The 14,052-nt window shown below is 35.4% G+C and overlaps 1 pseudogene; it reads right to left on the bottom strand.

Moving 5' to 3' along the window:
* Positions 1–4,881: 4,881 nt before the first annotated feature.
* LOC105307776 lies at positions 4,882–14,034 on the bottom strand (annotated as a pseudogene).
* Positions 14,035–14,052: the final 18 nt, after the last annotated feature.

The raw sequence follows: 14,052 nt of genomic DNA, 5'->3' as shown, positions 1-14,052 counted from the left end.
TTTTATTAAACTTCTCAAAGAACCAGCTCTTTGTTATGTTTATTTTTGCTAGCATTTTTTTAATTCTCAATTTCATTTAGTTCTGCTCTAATTTTGAATATTTCTTTCCTTCTATTGATTTTAAGCTTCATTTGTTCTTCTTTATAGGTTTTTTTAAGATAGAGTGCTAGGTTTTTTATTTGGGCTTGTTCTTATTTTTGGAGATAGGCCTGTAATGATATAAACTTTACTCTTATGATTGCTTTTGCTGTGTCCCAAAGTTTTGACATGTTGGGCTATCACTGTCATTCGTTTCTGTATATCTCTTGGTCTCTCTTTTTATTTCTTTTCTGAGCCAGTAATTATTTAGTAGTATGTTGTTTAATTACCATGTTTTTATGGTTCTTCCCGCTTTCTTTTTACAGTTGATCTCCAGCTTCGAGGCATTATGATCAGAAAATATGTTTGATATGATTTCAAACCTCATATCTGTTGAGGCTATCTCTGTGTCCCAGTATGTGGTCAATCCTTGAGAATGTTCCATGTGCACTAGAGAAGAATGTATAAACAGCTGTTTTGGTATGAAAGGCTTTGTCAATGTCAATTATGTCTAGTTGTTCTAATGTGTCTTTTAAGAATGTTATTTCCTTATTGATTTTCTGTTTGGATGATCTGTCCATATTCGACAGTGAGTTATTTAGGTCCCTTACTATGATAATGCATTGGACTCTTTCTCCCTTTAGTTCTATTAGTAATTGCTTTACATATTTCGTGGTTCTCTGATTGGGAGCATAGATATTAATAATTGCTATGTCTTCTTGATGTATGATTACCTTTATCATTATGAAGTGTCCCTCAGCATCTTTATTTACCTTTTTCTTTATTTTGAAGTTTATTTTGTCTGATATTAGTACTACTACTTCCACTTTTCTCTGAATGTCATTTGCTTGAAATATCATTTTCCACTCTTTACTTTGAGTCTATATGTGTCTTTGGAACTGAGATGTGTGTCCTGGAGGCAGCATATAGTTGGTTTTTGTTTTCTGATCCAGTCTTCAACTCTGAGCCTTTTGATTGGCAAGTTTAGTCCATTTACAATTAGAGCAATTATTAAAATATGAGGTTTTTCTATAGCCATTTTATCTTTTGCTTTCTGGTAGCTTGGTGTTTCCAATGTTTTCTTGTCCTTGTGTTTCTCTGTTTTTTTTTTTTTTTTGTTGTTGTTGTTGTTGTTGTTGTTGTTGTTTTCAAATTGGTTGGGTTTTGTGGATTGTTCCTATGGTTATATAAACACAGTAGTCTATTTTCTTCTGCACGTGCCTTATCTCCATTCCCCTTTTTGAATTTGTATTTTTGATTCCTCCCCTTTTTTTTGTTATCGTTGTCTCAGATTTTCTCTATATATGCTGAACATCACTCCTATCTTGCAATAGCAATTCTCTTCTTACTGTTTATGATACCCTTTCTTGCAATTCTCTTCGTACTGTTTATGATACCCTTTCTTGCTAAGAGTTGCACTATGTTTTTATCTGCCTGCTAGTCACCTTAATCATAGTTATGTATTTTCTTGTCATTTCATTTCAGGCGGGCTGAATCCTTTAGTTTTTCCTATAATGCAGGCCTCATAGTGGAGAATTCCCTCAATTTCTATATTTCTGTAAATGTCTTTATTTCTACTTCATATCTAAAGGAGAGCTTGCTGGATATATTATTATTGGCCAGTAATTCCTTTCATTTAATAGTTTGAATATTTGGTTCCACTCTTTTCTTTCTTGTAAGTTTGTGTTGAGAAACTGAAGATAGTCTGATGGGTTTTCCTTTATAGATTAGTGTTCTTTTCCCTGGCTGCTTCGAGAATTCTTTCTTTGTCATTAATTTTTGATAATTTTAATATAGTGTGTCATGGAGAATTCTTTTTTGGGTCAAGATAATTGAGTATTCTGTTAGCTTCTTGGATTCGAAGTTCCAGCTCATTCTTTAGATTTGGGAAATTCTTGTCAGCTATTTATCTGAATATGCTCTCTGATCCCTTCTCCTCTTCTTCTGTAATACTCATCATTCTTATGTTGCCTTTCCTGATGCCATCAGCTAGTTCTTGTTAATCTCTTTCATTATTTTTCAGTATAGGTCTCTCTTTTCTTCATTCTGAATCATTTCTAGAATTCTGTCTTTGGTATCACTGATCCATTCCTCCATTTGGTCAATTCTGTTGCCTAAGCTTGCTATTTTATTCTTCATCTCTTTTAGTGTGTTCTTCATCTCCAGAAGTTCTATTTGGTTCTTTCTTTGGGTTTCAATCTCTTTTCTAAAAAAACTCATTATGCTGGTATTGTTTTTTCCCTCAACTCCTGTAACCATTGTTCTGAGTTATTTTTGATCTGATTGTGATTTTTTCAGAAGTACAGTCCTGAATTCTCTGTCTTTTAGGTTGTATATTTCTTTGTCTTTAACCTTATTTTCTAGAGATTTTTTCTTTCTTTTTCTGAGCTGCCTTGTCACTTTGGTCGTTCATGGTGTTTGATGGACTCTTTCTTTGCCTGGGCATTAATGGGAGTGTATTCTGCTTTCCCACCTCCCCCAGAAAGATTTATTATATAAAGGTCTCTCTTTAGCCTGCTGATAAGAAGGCATTTTTCTTTTGATTTCCAGTAAGTGGCATCAAAGCCTCTTGGATCCCTGCTTTGAGACTCGGTTATGCCTTTTTTTCTTTATGAATATTCAATCACAATTGCTACCCTGGGTCTCAGTCCCTGTAAGTGTTAGCAACAGTCTCAGTAGCATTTACCAAAATACCCCTGCAGCTCTGTAGTTGGAGGGTGGGAGTTGTTGCTAATCTCTGTGCCTAAGCCTTGTACTTCTCAACTGCCACTGCTAAGACCCAGCTGTTGCCCCTCTACCATTAGTTCCCACTCCACTTTCTACCTTGATCCATGGGCTTTGCTGAGTGGAGCTCACAGATCCTTCAGGCAGGGCTGTTTGGGAAACTATCTCAATTTCTTCCCTCCCCTTCCTCCTGCAGAAAGCTCTGGCTGCGAGAGGCAGCCGTTTGTTCCTCCCAGTCTATGTTTCAGACTCCCACAGTTCTGACCTCTAGAAGCTCTTACGTGCAGATCACACACTCAGATGTGCTTGTGTGCAGGTTGGGTGTTATTTGGTGAGTTATTTGTTAGTTTTTGATGTTCAGCTTATTGCTATTTCAAGGGAAGAGATCTGGGAACATCTCTTACTCTGCCAAGCTTCTGACTTCACTCCTCTATACTACTTTCTTACACCATATACAAGGACAAACTCAAAATGGATTAAAGTCTTAAATGTCAGACCAAAAACCATAAAACTCCTAGAGAAAATCATAGGGAGAAAACTCTTTGACATTGCTCATAGTAATATTTTTGTTAATATGCCTTCTTGAGCAAGAAAAACAAAAGCAAAAATAAACAAATGGAACTACATTAAACTAATTTTTTTGCAAAGTGAAGAAAAATAACAACAAAATGAAAAGACAACCTGCTGAATGGTAGAAGATATTCACCAATGATAGATCCAATAAGAGGTTAATAATATCCAAAATATGTAAAGACCTTATACAACTTAACATCTAAAAATAAAAATTTGATTAAAAATGGACAGAGGACCTGAATAGGCATTTCTCCAAAGCGGACATACACATGGTTAATAGGCATATGAAAAGATGCTCAACATCACTAATCATCAGAAAAATGCAAGTTAAAACCACAAGGAAATATCACCTCATATGTGTCAGAATAGGTATCATCAATAAATCAACAAACAGCAAGTATTGGCAAGGATATGAAGAAAGGGAACCCTTGTGCACTGTTAGTGAGATTGCAAATTGGTGCATTCACTATGGAAAATGATATGGAGGTCCCTCAAGAATTAAAAATAGATAAGGATAAAGGGGTTCAATTATATGGTGACAGAAATATTAAATTTAACTTTGGGTGGTGAATACACAATGCAATATACATACAATGTATTTTTGAATTGTACATTGAAACCTATATAATTTTATTAATCAATGCACCCCAATAATTTTTTTCAACTTCCAGTATCATTTATTTTTTCCTAGAATCTGGATACAATTAACTGTAACAAGACAGTGCTCAATACTATTTAATCCTCATTTTAGGACCTTTATAAACTACCTCAGTATTTTTAAATGTGAGAATTCACGTTCCAGTAACTGGAAAACTAAAATTTGACATATCAATAAATTTACTTATTGATGCAACTACACAAAATTTCATTTTTGCCAACACATTGACTTTATTACAGAATTTGGCCTTTGTAAACTAGCTTGCACATAAACTAAGTTACTCTGTGTATCTGTTGTGACCTATAAAGTGTTGCACCAACCGACCTCTCCCATAGCTTTTTACTATGTAAACAGATGATTCCTCCCCTTAAGTTGAAAAACTCTAAGTTCCTACCCAGAAAAAAATAAGTTAACCCAGAATTATCAAATTCTAACATTTCAGCAGATGTAATATCAGAAATAGATTATGGGCAACTCTTTTATGTCTTTCACTGAAGTAATACTGTAGGAAATTACAATGTTGACCAAAATAACACACAGGTTTCTTATTAAACTTTGTTTTAATGGAGTCTTAGTATTCTGTGACAGACTTTTGATCAAGTTGTTTCCATTTAAAAGTACTGATTTTAAAACTAATAACTTAAGAAACTGCCACATACACACAAAAACTAATAGTACACAAAACATTCTTCTTTCCTTTTGAAGCTTTTACAATGCTTTTTTTGAAGCATTGTAATCATTAACCAGTCTTTTACTATTAAACTTAAATGGCCAATAGAGACAAACAGTTCTGAGATCATTCTTCCACCACTGATTAAGACTGGGGTAACAGGTATTGGAGATAATATCTATTCAACCTTCTGAGCTTTCTGAGAAGACTTGGTGATTTTGCCATCTCCAGTTGCCTTCTTGTCCACTGCTTTGATGACATCCACAGCAACTTTCTGTCTCATGTCATAAACAGCAAAATGACCCAGAGGAGTCTAATTAGAGAAGTGCTCAACACACATGGACTTACCAAGAAACATATCAACAATGGCAGCATCACCAGATTTCAAAAACATTGGGCCATCTTCCAGTTTTTCCCCAGAATGACAATCTTCTTCCTCAGGTCAGCAAATTTTAAATGATGTGAGCTGTGTGAAAATCCAGCACAGGTGCATATCTGGCACTGATTTGTCCTGGATGGTTCAGGGTAATCACCTGAGCCATGAAGCCAGCTGCTTTCACTGGTGGGTTGTTTTTGCTGTCACCAGCCACATTGGCATGATGAACATCTTTGACAGACACATTCATGTCATTGAAGCCTACATTGTCCCCAGGAAGAGCTTCACTCAAAGCGTCATGGTATACTTCAACAAATTTTACTTCAGTTGTAATGTTCACTGGAGCAAAGATGACCACCATTCCAGGTGTGAGAACACCAGCCTCCACCCAACCTACAGAGACAGTATTAATACAACCAATTTTATAGAATTCCTGGAGTAGCAGATACAAAGGCTTGTCAGTTGAATGAGTTGGTGGCAGGATGCAATCCAGAGCTTTAAGCAGCATGGTACCTCTGGCATTACTATCTTTGCAGGTGAACTATCTTTATGGGTGACTTTTTATCCCTTGAACTAAGGCATCTTAGCACTTCATTCCAGCATGTTGTCACCATTCCAACCAGAAATTGACACAAATACTACTGTGTCAGGGTTGTAGCCAATTTTCTTAATGTAAGTGCTGACTTCCTTAACAATGTCCTTGTATCTCTTCTGGCTATAAGGTGGCTCAGTAGAATCCATCTTGTTAATACCCAAAATTAGTTGTTTCACACCCAGAAGGGCATGCTCATAGGTCTGTCCATTCTTGGAGATACCTGCTTCAAATTCACTAACACCGACACCAACAGCAACAACAATCAGGACAGCACAGTCAACCTGTGATGTGCCTGTAATCATGTTTTTGATAAAGTCTCTCTGTCCTAGGGCATCAATGATGGTCACATAATACTTGCTGGTCTCAAATTTCCACAGGGAGATATCAATGCTGATACCACACTCACCTTCAACTTTCAATTTATCCAAGACCCAGACATACTTGAAAGAGCCCTTCCTCACTTTAGCAGCCTCCTTCTCATTTTTTTTTTTTGATATTTCTTTTGTCAATCCCACCACATTTGTAGATCAGATGACCAATTGCGGTAGACTTGCCAGAATCTAAATGTCCTTTCCCATTCGGGGCTTAAATTTAGTGGTGGTTTTCACAATGCCTGTGTTCTGGTGACAAACCTGTTGCAAAAAGGCCACCCCAATAAATTTTTAAAAAATAGAACTACTGTACAATCCCACTTCCGGTTATTTATCTGAATAAATGCAACATACTAATTCAAAAAATAATATGCATCCTTAAGTTCATTGAAACATTATTTACAATAGCCAAGATATGGAAACAACCTAAGTGTCCATCAATAGATGTTTGGATAAAGAAGTGGTACATATATACAATGGAATATTACTCGGTCATAAAAAAAAAAAGAAGGAAATCTTACCATTTGCCACAACACTGATAGATTTAGAGGATATTGTTCTAAGTGAAATAAGTCAGACAGAGAATGACAAATGCTATACAATCTCACTTATATCTCACTAAAGAAGAAAATACACAAATAAACAGAAACAGACTCATGGATACGTAGAACAAGCTGAAGGTTGACATTTGGGAGGATGGGTGAAAAATTTGAAGAGATTAAGAATTAGTAGTTACAAAATAGTCATGGGGATGTAAAGTACAGCACAGGGAATATACTCAATAATACTGTAATAACTATGTATATTGCCAGGTAAGTACTCGACTAATTAGGGGGATCACTTCATAAATTATATAAACATCTAACCACTATGCTGTACATCTGAAACTAATATAAAATAATGTTGAATGTCAACTGTAATTTAAAATTAAAATTAGTAAAATAAATAAATTACAAAACAGAATGACAACAAATAAGTGTTGGCAAGAAAGTGGAGAAAGGGAACCCTTGTGCACTGTTGGTAAAATATAAGTTGGTGCAGCTATTATAGAAAATGGTGTGGAGGTTCTTCTAAAATTAAAATAGAGCTATCATATTATCCAGCAATTCCACTTCTGAGTATTTATCTGAAGAAAATGAAAACATTAATTTGAAAATACATATACACCTCTATATTTATTGCAGCATTGTTTATAATAGTCAAGATATGGAACTAACTTGTGACTATCAATCAAAAAAAAGATTAAAAACTCATGACATATATACACAATTAATGGATTGCTCAGCCATAAAAAAAATCATAAAAAAGAAATTTGCCATTTATGACTACATAGATGGACCTACTATGCTAAGTAAAATAAGTCAGTCTGAGAAATAAAAATACTGTATGATTTATTTTATATGTGGAAGTAAAAAGCAAAACAATGAAACAAACGAAACAAAACAGAAACTGATATAAATACATAGAACAAACTGATGGTTGCCAGATGGGTGGGGTGTGGAGTGAAAGGAGAAATAGGTGAAGAGGATTAAGAGGCATAAACTTTCCATAACAAAATAAATAAATCATGGAGATGTAATGTAAAGCATAAGGAATATAGTCAATCATATTTTAACAACTTCATATATTTACAGATGGTTACTAGATTTAATGTGGTGACCATTTTGTAAAGTATTTAAATGTCACATCACTATGTTGTACACTTAAAACTAAGATGATATTGTATGTTAACTCTACTTCAGTAAAAACTTAATTGACCACAAATGTATGAGTTTCTTAACTCAGTGCTATTCTATTCAAATGGATGTCTCTATGCCAGTGCCACACTTTTGATTATTTTATTTGTGGTATGTATTGAAATCAAGAAATGTGTATCCTCCAACTTTATTTTACTTTTTCAAGATTATTTTGGCTATTCAGTCCCTTGTAACTCATATGAATTTTAGGATCAGCTTTACGTTTCAGTAAAAATTCAATGGGCGGCGGGGGGGTGGGGTTTAATAGGAATTACATTGAATCTAAAGATCACTTTGGGGAGCATTGCCATCTAAACAATATTAAGTCTTTCAATCTATGAATACAGGATGTCTTTCCATTTATTAAAGTCTTCTTTAGTTTCTTTCGGCAACATTTTTAGTTTTCAATGTACAAGATTTTTACCACATCGATTTAATTTATTCCTAAATATTTTTTTTCTTTTGGATGCTATTGTAAATGAAATTTCTTTTGTGTGTTTTTTATTGTTAGTGTATAGAAATACAACTGAGTGTTTTATTTGCATTTGTCTTGTATCATGTACCTTTTAAATTCATTTATTAACTAGTTTTTTGTATGTGGATATCTTAGGATTTTCTCTATAAAATCACAACTTCTGGGAACAGTAATAATTTTCATCTTTATTTCCAATTTGCATGTTGTTTATTTTTCTTGCATAATTGCTCTGGCTGATAATTCCAACACAATATTAAATAGAAGTGACAAGAACCATCATTCTTGTCTTGATTCTAATCTAAGGGTGAAAATTCAAATCTTTCACTATTGAATATGATGATAGCCATGGGTTTTTCGTATATGTTCTTTATCAGATTGAAGATATTTTCTTTTAATTCTAGCTTGTTAAGTGTTTTAATCATAGAAGTGTGTTGTATTTTGTCATCTGTTTTTCATGGGTTATTTAATAGAATATATGATTTTCCTTTCTTTAACCTGTTGATATATCAAATTGATTGATTTTCAGATATTAAACCAGCATCTCATAAAAGCTAAATTCCACTTAGTCGAAGTGTATTTTTTAAACAAATCATTGTATCTGAAGTGCAAAAAATTTGTTGAGAATTTTTGTGTCTAGGTTCATGAGAGAATGGTCTATAATTCCGTGTGCGTATATGTGTGTGTGTGTGTGTGTGTGTGTGTGTGTGTGTGTGTGTGTGTGTGTGTGTGCGTGCGCGCGCTAACATTGATGTCTGTATCAGGACAATACTGACCACAGAAAATAAATTTGTAATTCTTGTTTTCACTTGCCTTTTGAAAAAAAATATGTAAAATTGATGTTAATTATTCTTTGAATGCTTGATAATATTCTCCAGGTGAAACCATTTTGGACTGTAGATTTCTTTTTAGAGGGATTTAAATTACAGACACAGTTAGCTAGCTAATCTTGGCAAGATTTGTTAGCTTGTGGTTTTCAATAAATAGGTCCATTTTTTTAAAGTTGTCACATTTATGAACCTAAAGTTGTTCATAGTATTCCCTATTATCTTTTAATGGCTATAGGATCTATCATGCTATATTACATATACCAATTGCATTACATATACCAATCTGTTTCATTTCTGATATTGGTGATTTCTGTCTTCTGTATATATATATATACCTATATATATATTCCTTGAGTTTTATCAATATTATAAATTTATTCAAAAACCAGCTTTTTTATTATTTTTAGATTGTGTTCCTATATTGAATTTCATTGATTTTTGTTCTTATTGTTATTTCTTCTTTCCTCCTGCTAGCTTTGGGACCACTGTGTTCTTCTTTTTTTAGTTCTTTGAGATACAAAATTAGGTTATTTATTTGTGAACTTTTCTCTAATATAAGCATTTAGTAGTACGAATTTTTCTCTCAGCACTGCTTTAGCTGCCTGCTACAGATGTTGATATGGTATGTTTTCATTTACATTCAAGTCTATTTTTTTTTATGATTTCCTCTTTGACCCATGGATTATTTTATTTTTTTTATTTTTATTAAATGCATTGGAGTGACATTGGTTAATAAAATTATATAGGTTACAAGTGTACGATTCAATAATACATCATCTATATATATTGCACTGTATGTTCACCTTCTCTACCTTCCTTCGGGTAACTACTAAACTGTTGTTCATGTCCATAAGTCTCTGTTTGTCTTGTTGACTTGCTGCTTTCAGTTTTATATCCCACATATGAATGAAATCATGTGTTTCTCACCTTTTTTGTTTGACTTATTTCACTTAGCGTGATAATCTCAAGATCCATCCATGTTGTCACAAATGGCAGCATTTCATCTTTTCTTATGGCTATGTAATATTCCATTGTATACATATATACCGCATCTTTATCCAATCATCTATTGTAGGACACTTTGGTTGCTTTGACATCCTGGCCGCCATGAATAATGCTGCTATGAACATTGGGGTGCATATATCTTTAGAGATAAATGTTTTCAAAAATTTAGGGGTAGATACCCGGAAGGATTGCTGAGTCATATGGTAATATTACTCTTAATTTTTTGAGGAATTTCCATATTGTTTTCCATAGTGGCTATATCAATTATATTACATATACCAATTGCATTCCCACCAGCAGTGTATGAGGATTCCTTTTTCCTCAAAACCTCCCCAACAGTTGTTATTACTTGTCTTGTTATTGTTGATAAAGCCATTCTAACAAGTATGAGGTGTTATCTCATAGTAGTTTTGATTTGCACTTCCCTAATAGCTAGTGAAGTTGAGCATCTCTTCATATGTGTGTTGGCCATTTGTGTCTTCTTGAAAGAAGTGTTTGTTCAAGTCCTCTGCCCATTTTTTAATCAGATTGTTTGATATTCTTGTTCTTTTGTTGAGTTGTATGAGTTCTTTGTATGTTTTTTTTATATTAGCCGCTTATTGGAGGCAATTTTTTTTTTAAATATCTTATTCCATTCAGTTGGTTGACTCTTTGATTTGTTGATTGTTTCTTTTTCTGTGCAGAAGCTTTTTTAGTTTGATATAGTTCCATTCATTTATTTTTGCTTCAACTGCCCTTGCCTCTGAAGCCAAATTCATAAAATACTCTCCAAATCCAAGGTCCGTGAGTTTAGTACCTATCTTTTCTTCTGTGCAATTTTATTGTTTCAGGTCTTATATTCAGGACTGATCCATTTTAAGTTAATTTTGGTGTAGGGTGATAGCACTCTATTTTCATTTTTTTGCATGTGGCTTTTCAATTGTCTCAGCACATTTATTGAAAAGGCTTTCTTTTGTTCATTGTATGTTTTTGGTTCCTCTGTCTAAAATTATTTTTCTATATATACAGGGATTTATTTCTAGACTCTTAATTCTGTTCCATTGGTCTGTGTGTCTGTTTTTCTGTTAATAGCATGCTATTTTGATTATTAATACTTTGTATTATAATTTGAAGATAGGCAGAGTGATACTTCTGGCCTTGTTCTTTTTTCTCAAGATTGCTTTGGCTATTCAGCACCCAAAATTAAATTTCCTTTGATCACATTATATTTGCCCCATGTCACTATTCATTGTGATTGGCTTTTTGCTACCCTGTGTTTATCTAATATTTACTAGTATTCACTTTGTTTTTTTTGTATTTGTTTATTTATAATTCATTTTATTGTTATCAGTCCATGAATTAACTTAACTGTGTTCTTTAATATCCAAGTATATGATAAAACATAAAAAGGGCCTTGAGTATATATGTAATGTTTTATTAAACTAAGTTATAAGCACTTGGGTGTTCATTATATTATTCTTTAGACCTTTCTATCCATATAAAGTATTCTATAATGAGTTTTGAAATAGACACCATGCTGTAAAAGTGGAGTGGCAAGAACAGAATGCTAATGGTAGCACCCAGAGGAAAGGAGTAAACTCCTTGAGATACAGAAAAGGAGGCCAGGGGGGTTCCTAGAGAAGTTGGCATTTGAATCACTCCTACAATGAAGAGAGGGAATTAGTTATATGAGGCAGTAGGTTGGAAAGGAGTGTGCTCCAGATAGAGGAAGCAGCATTAAAAAGGCAAAAGGACTCTATTATTATGGAAAAAGCTACATGATAGTCCCAGCTGTTGGCCCCACAAAAATCACAAAGCAAGCTTGACTTTGTGAGCTCTTTGAGGGTATGGGAGGATGGCTACACTACCAATGCCAAACAAGCTCATAGGGTGAGCATTTTTGTTACATGCTATGTACCCAGCTCAGTGCTACACGGAGATGATTGCTCCCAAAGCAAAACAGGAGTGAGAACCAGAGTCTGCAAGCAGTAAGCCATGAATGAAATGCTAATTTTGTTTTCATAACATGAGAACTGCTGAGAGCTTGGAGGAAGGGAAGGAGTGGATGCAAGAACTGGAAACTGGCCAGTTTCCTGTTTAGCTTTGAGAACAGGCTAAATTTTTCAGAGATATCAGAAGAGAGAACTCAGTGAGAGCTGGAATTGTCTGGCAATGTGCATGAAGGATGAGTAGGATTTAGAGCTCATTGATTTTATGTCATTTGATTCTTACAACAATTCTGTGAAGAAAGGTTTTAATAGTATCCCCAGTTATAGATGAAGATACCTAGCCCAGAGAATGGAATTGGCTTTACCTAAGGCCATCCATCTGGGTTTGGAAACTGGGTCCTTGTGACTCCACTCTTCCCACTGCACTATGAGGAAGAAAGGAATAAAATGATAAGCTGTACTTGCTTTGAATAGAAGGTGCTTAAGATAGGGTTGGAGAAATGGTGCCAGAGACACCTGCAGCACATGGAGTTGTCTGTTTCTCCCCCTAGTCCCCAATCCTGGAGCAGCTAGGTCTCAGAACTAAAACCCTTACTGCAACTGCCATACATGGTCCCATGGGTGGAGATGGTCTCCTCTCCCTTCATCCCAGATCTGGCCTAAACATGAGCCCAAAGCCCTTTCTCTCATCTTTTTCTCTCATGTAGTTGAGACAAGCTGGCATGTTCAGTACAAACTAAAGAGGAATTGTAACGCAGAAGCTCCAGGCCTGGAACCTGCACCTGGGCTTTGGATATTCTGAAAAAAAGAAAATCACCAGGAGGAAGAAAGGAGTGAGACGTATCATTTATTACTTATGAGGCAGAGTATCAGATGGTGTCCAGTCAGAGTATCAAGGAACCACACCCGTCTAAAAATAGCAACGTTTTATACCCACAAGCAGAAGGAGGGGTTATCTTATTCAGGGAGCAGCCACGTGTGCTGCTTGGTTACAGGAGCTGATAATGTCTATGGGAACAGCAGAGCAATCGTCTTCTCAGGTATATTGGAGCAAGATGTGCTGCTCGATTATAGAAGCAGATGACGTCCATGGGAACCACAGAAAATATCCTTGGGAGCAGGTACTGACTAGAGCCTTTTGTTTACAGCCTTCCTTATGGCTGCTGACCAGACAGCCAGCCATCTTCTGAGTATGTGGAGGGGCTATGTCCCGAATTAATCCCATATTCCACCCTGACATAGCTCTTTCACCTCACATTCTTTCCATCAGTCCTTTTGGAAGGGAGTTCCTAGGTGGTAAGGGCATCCGTGCATTGCATCCAGATACCACAAATACAATAAAGGTTACATCCTAACACTAGCAGCAATATACATAAGCTATACACCCCCCATTACCAGGTAATGGCCCCACAAGCCCAGGGAGGACCACCAAGTGGTGAGAGGTTCTTCTCCAAGTGCTGCAATGTGTGAAGTCTCTGTTCAGAAAAACAAGGGATCAGGTCACATTATGAGAATTGGGAGTTGTCAGGGATGTGCACACAACATTCAGTATGGATAATAGCACAAGTACCCCACTGGATAGTTGTGAGCATGTCTAATGCCATACGGTTTTGAAGTACCATCTTCCTTGTCTGATACCTCACCATTGAGAAGGGAGATGGCTTGTCTGGTAGAATTCAAAGCTGTGGCAGCATGATTAGCTAGGGCATTAATACATTCTTGAGTAAGGATAGTACCTGCAAGAAGGCTTAACAGAGCCAGTGTGTTTCACGAACCATCATTGTGTTTCACCCAGTGTTGAGCCTTGAATGTGTTCCAATTATGGGATTCGTTGGGTAGAGTATCAAGTACTCATACAGGAATGTAGGAGTGTCTCCATGTGCATTTGCTGGTCCAATTGTAAGGCATATATGGCCAGATGAATTCACTACTTGCCCAGAGTGTCCACAGGGGACTGAGAAGGCTCCTGTGCTGTGTGAGGCATTTTTCTTACCCCAGTTGTCATTAGCTGTCAACATGGTGATATTCTGATAGAG

This window comes from Pteropus vampyrus, unplaced genomic scaffold (genome assembly GCF_000151845.1).
Source record: "Pteropus vampyrus isolate Shadow unplaced genomic scaffold, Pvam_2.0 Scaffold516, whole genome shotgun sequence".
NCBI lineage: Eukaryota > Metazoa > Chordata > Mammalia > Chiroptera > Pteropodidae > Pteropus > Pteropus vampyrus.
This window is presented reverse-complemented; position numbering and strand designations above follow the sequence as displayed.